Raw genomic sequence first — 5,000 nt, 5'->3', positions numbered from 1 at the left:
GTCATAAACATGACTGAACTCAAAAGAAGCCTGAAGTATGATCAGTTTTGAAAATAGAAATAAGCATTGTGTTCCTGTGTGTGCGCGCGTGCGCCGGCGTACACTGATTTATTTGTGCGTGTTAGCGTGACATAATGAGGCAGGCGCACTGACATGCTGGATATTTCTGTACAGAAAGAGAGACAGAAAGACAGAGAGAGACAGAGAGACCGAGACCGAGACAGAGAGAGAGACAGAGACAGAGAGACAGAGGGACAGAAAGAAGCGGTGGGAGACTAAGAGAGAGACAGAGAGAGAGAGAGAGAGAGAGGGAAGGGGCGGGGGATGGGGTTGGGGGAGCATGACTATGGGCAGTTGTGAAGACATTACCTTGGGATGACATGGCTGTCTATCCCAGCTGTAGTTTTCTGATCTTTATCGGCGAATGTTAACTCTAGGGCACTGTGCGCATGCGTCAAAACACATGTGGCTTACACGTACATAGTATCATGAGTATCTAGTGCGTGCGTGTATACTGACCACCGCCAATGGGTGTTCATCTCAACTGTACCGTGCGTGCACGTCTGTCTGTCTGAGTGTATCCATATACGCTACACCACATCCGCCAAGCAAATGCCTGACCAGCAGCGTAACTCAAACGCGCTCAGTCAGGCCTCGAGAGAGAGAGAAATTTAAAAAAAAGAAAAAGAAAAGATAATAATAATAATAATAATGAATAAAAAATAAATAAAAAGACAATAATGATAATAGATAAACAAATAAGCAAATAAATGTAAAACATACAGCCTACACACACACACACACACACAACACACACACACACACAACAACAACAACAACAAAAACCACGCTAAATCGCTGTCACGTTGTAATCGTTGTCGTTTTTTTTGCTTGTTTTTTTTGACAGCCAAAGTTCACCATACAATTATTCTCTGAGCAAGTCCGTCGGTCGGTCCAACTGACGAAGCAAACATGCTCATCAACAACACAGGTGAATCGCACGGGCTAGGGGGCTAGTGCCTATGCGCCCAATGCCGTGCAACCTTGGGTGACCGCTACCCACACTGCATTGCTCAGTTGGTAGAGCACCGAGCTGGCATTCAGAAGGGATTCCCGTCCGTTGTTCACCCTTAACCAACAACGTGCTGTCATTGTGATGGGTGGTGTCAGTGTTGTATCAGACACGGCCTTCTTCCACGCCCCATTCATCAGTAGCTAGCTTGGTTTATCCTCAGCTGTGATGGTCATCTCTGTGTACTGATTTTAAACCCAGGATTACCTGAAGTGGAGGTAAGATCTTCTGTCTTGGTCTGGGAGTCTGCGTGGACGTGACAAAGGGAGAGAAGGTGGTGTTGTGTCAACAAAGTCCAGAAGGGCTGGGTTGCATAGCGAGCGATCTTTGTGCAGCGCTAAGTTTGCTTTGCATTATAAGAATTTACCTTAAGTCTACGCTAACTCGTCTTGTTGCTCCTATGCTGTGTTTGTTTATTCGCTTGAAAATTGTTTGTGTGTTTGCGTGCAAATGGACGGGTGCGCGTGCGCGCGCTCGTGTGTGTTTGTTTTTAGATAGTGGAAAGGTGATATTATTATCGGACTTGATTTGCTGTGACTCTGTTGAGTGTGATTTTGTTATATATGTCGTATGCCAAATTTTACCGTTTTGTTTGTAATCTGTATGCATCGTAGACTTCCTCACACTTCATTTCTCTTTCTGAGAAAATAAAATCAATCTGATTCTGACTGAATTTTTTTTCCACATAAGTTTGGAAAATTCTGAAAGTTAAGCAAGTTTAGCGTGGCTGTGATCCCTGACACAACATAGCCGAGGAGCCAGTTGCATTGCTTGGTTCTAACTTTTTGACAGTTACACGTGACTAAATGCCTACGTTGACCGAACTACGCCATTGGTCAGTTCCATACTACACACGGGTTACGACCATACTAGGCTTTCCCGTCCGAGCAATGCAACTGGCTTCAGGGCTGGGTTTCAGGAGGCTATCTTTGCAGTGGTAAGTTGGCTTAGAGTTAGGACTGTTCCAAAGAATGTGGAATTACCGTGGAGTTAAGAACGTTCTTATCGCAAAGCAAACTTACCGCCGCTAAGTTCGCTCATGCAAACCGTCCCTGGTCCTCAAGCAGAGTCCCGGTTCCTCTTCTGTCTGACTGTGTCACATTTTTTCACGATACAGTCAAGAGAAGAAGAGAGATGACGATAGTACGTATCCTTGGTTTACTCCAGTCTTATTGTCAAAAGGATCTCTCAGGGTAGTTGTGTCTTTTTTTTTTCTTTTTTTTTTTCCCCCACGTGTCACTTGTGCCTCACAGTCAATGTATAAGAGTGCGATGATGTTGACAATCTTGCTGGGAATGTCAAAGTGTATCAGGATTTTTCATATGATATCACTGTGGCTGCTGCCAAAGGTCTTCTACATACAGATATGTTATTGTATTTCGTAGTGCCCCCCCACGGCCCCCCCCCCCCCACCCCCGCTCTCCCCCGAAGTAGTTCTTAAATGTTTCTGTCTTGTAATTAACAGCCTTTTCACATGCGTCATTCCACCAGACATTGCCTGAACGGTCACCCGACTTCACACCCTTTACTTTCGGAATCGACATATCAGCTGCTGATAGAACAACTTCTGTAAAATTTGAATACATTACATCTACGCTTTGATTGTCAAGTTTTTTTTTCAAAATCTTGAGAGGAAAGAATGTTTTGAAATAAATCCCAATTTGCATTCTTATTGTTATATTTTGGTACAATGTCAACGTTATCATTATCAGGCCTATAATCATCATCAGCTATTGTAATGATGATAGGCACATGGTCGCTTCCTATAGTGTCTTTATGTGTTTCCCAGGTACATGATGGAGCTAGCTCTGGGGATATAAGTGTTAGGTCAATTGCTGTTGGTATGTGTTTAGAAACGTCAGGAATTCTAGTAACACTACCATCATTCAAAAGATAAAAGGGGCTGTCAGTAATATTTTCGATTAACCGATTGCTTGTCACGATTCTACAGTTCTTTTCCCAGAATGGAGAATGGGCATTGAAATCTCCCGCTATTACTGTTTGGTACGGAAACATTTCCAAGGCAGAAGTTCAAGTGCAGCCCTTAACAGAATCGTAAAAACTGCCACCAAGATTACCGGGGCTGATCTACCTTCTCTAGAAGACTTATAAGCGGCTACTCAAAAAAGCGAAATCAATCAGCCAGGACGGATCACATCCAGCTTTTGGGATTTTCGAGATACTCCCCTCTGGTCGACGGTACAGAAGTATAAGGACGAAAACCAGTCGCTTCGCCAATAGCTTTTCCCCCAAAGCAGTCAATGGCGTGTCTCTCGAACAAATCCAGTGTGATAAATAGAATTGTGCAACAAACAGCCATCTACCGAAAGATATAGTCATCAGCCCCATCCACATGTATTATGCAGCTTCTGTTCAAACGTGTGTGTGTCGGTGTGTGTGTGTGTGTGTGTGTGTGTGTGTGTGCAGTGCGTGCATGTGAGAGTATGCACAAGTTTTTATATTGATATGCACTTGTATGTATCCTAATTTCTTCTGTGTTTGTGTATGATTTTCGATTTATGTTCGTATCTTGTTGTGTACTATTCCCCCCAATATTCCTTGTGACCCCGGTACACTTGGTAATAAAGACATATTGTATTGTATTCTATTCTATTACCCATTTGCCGGGCTGTTGTTCTTGTAATGTTCTAAGCCACTCAGTATTTCGGTCGTTTGGACCTTTCGGAAGATAAACAAAAAGAACGTTAAGAACATTTTTCTTGGTGAATTTTATTGTAGCCGCACAAGAGTGCATTTCAAAGCTTGCAATGGATTTTGAGATAGGAGACTCACAAAGATTATACCGTAATTCTCTAAGTATATGAATAGCAGTACTTATCTTTTTGCCCTCGTTCCCAGTTTCATATACTGATGAAAACAATAATTGGGAAGTTTGGGAAGCTTACATGCACTGATATTAAGTGACTGTAAAATTAAAACGTCACACTTATTTGATGCCAGAAAATGTTTTAGATAGGCCAGATTAGATAGAATAGATCTGCAGTTCCACTAGAGTAGCCTAATTTGTAGTCGCTTTTGCTTTTTCATAATTAATAATCTTTCCTATCAAGCAGGAATATAGTTTTTATTTATACAATATGATTATATCAAAGACCGTAGTTTACAAACTATTACTTTTCTACTAGATGAACGATCAGCAAGAGAAAAAAAGAAAGAAAAAGAAAGAAAAAAGAAGAAGAAGATTTGAAAGTTTGGTACTAAGATTAAGGTTTAAGGGTGTGTGTGAGTGTGTGTATGTGGGGGGAGGGGGGAATTACAAAACCTTAAATTTTGAGGCCTAAAAGGGTTTGGAATTTACAAGTCTGAAATTACACTTGAGAAAATAGTATTTAAGATGAATATCAGAATGGAATATCCACAACTAGAAACAGTCAGATTTTGAATTTGCTGAAATCGTGGACAAATCTACAAGCAATTGTCATATTATTTCTGAGGAGATCTAACTCCAGTGTTAAGAGATCTAACTCCAGTCATTCAAAACATTATATGGGTTCAGCCGTGCATGCTCCTCGGTGAAAGGGGGATATACAGTGCAGGCAGGGAATCTCCATGAACGATGGTTAACAGGTGGAGGACGTCTGCCGGTTCTCTTCGGCTTTTCCCAGAAAAGCTGGCGGACTTGTCTGCCCACGTTCCTTGCAAGCACACTTGCTCCTCTGACAGTCGGATGTATTCCATCTTTGAGTGACCTGGTGTTCAGGTGACTGTGGTCAACAAAGGACACGTTCTTGTAATCAAACAGTTCTGTGGTGGTGAGCGCATTAAACAGATTTCGTTTTACTTTCATTTCGGGGTTTCTGAGTGATGCGATCTTGCTGATGACAATCTTTGTTTTTGGGTGTTCAGTAGAGAATCTTTTAATTAATAGATTGGACGAATAATTTGCTACTGTCTCTTGGGTTAGATG

At 41.9% G+C, this 5,000-nt stretch overlaps 1 protein-coding gene across 1 annotated transcript in view; it reads left to right on the top strand.

Annotated features, from left to right (window-relative positions):
* The first annotated feature begins 976 nt into the window (after positions 1–976).
* LOC143280669 (thiosulfate transporter TsuA-like) overlaps positions 977–5,000 on the top strand; it is a 31,455-nt gene continuing 27,431 nt past the window's right edge. Inside the window, exon 1 of the mRNA XM_076585414.1 lies at positions 977–1,290. The gene's annotated coding sequence lies outside the window, so the exon portion shown is untranslated. The remainder of the gene's footprint in view (positions 1,291–5,000) is intronic.

The sequence above is a fragment of the Babylonia areolata genome, chromosome 1 (assembly GCF_041734735.1).
Source record: "Babylonia areolata isolate BAREFJ2019XMU chromosome 1, ASM4173473v1, whole genome shotgun sequence".
Classification (NCBI taxonomy): Eukaryota; Metazoa; Mollusca; class Gastropoda; order Neogastropoda; family Buccinidae; genus Babylonia; species Babylonia areolata.
Note: the sequence above shows the minus strand (reverse complement) of the source record. Positions and strands in the feature narration are given on the sequence as shown.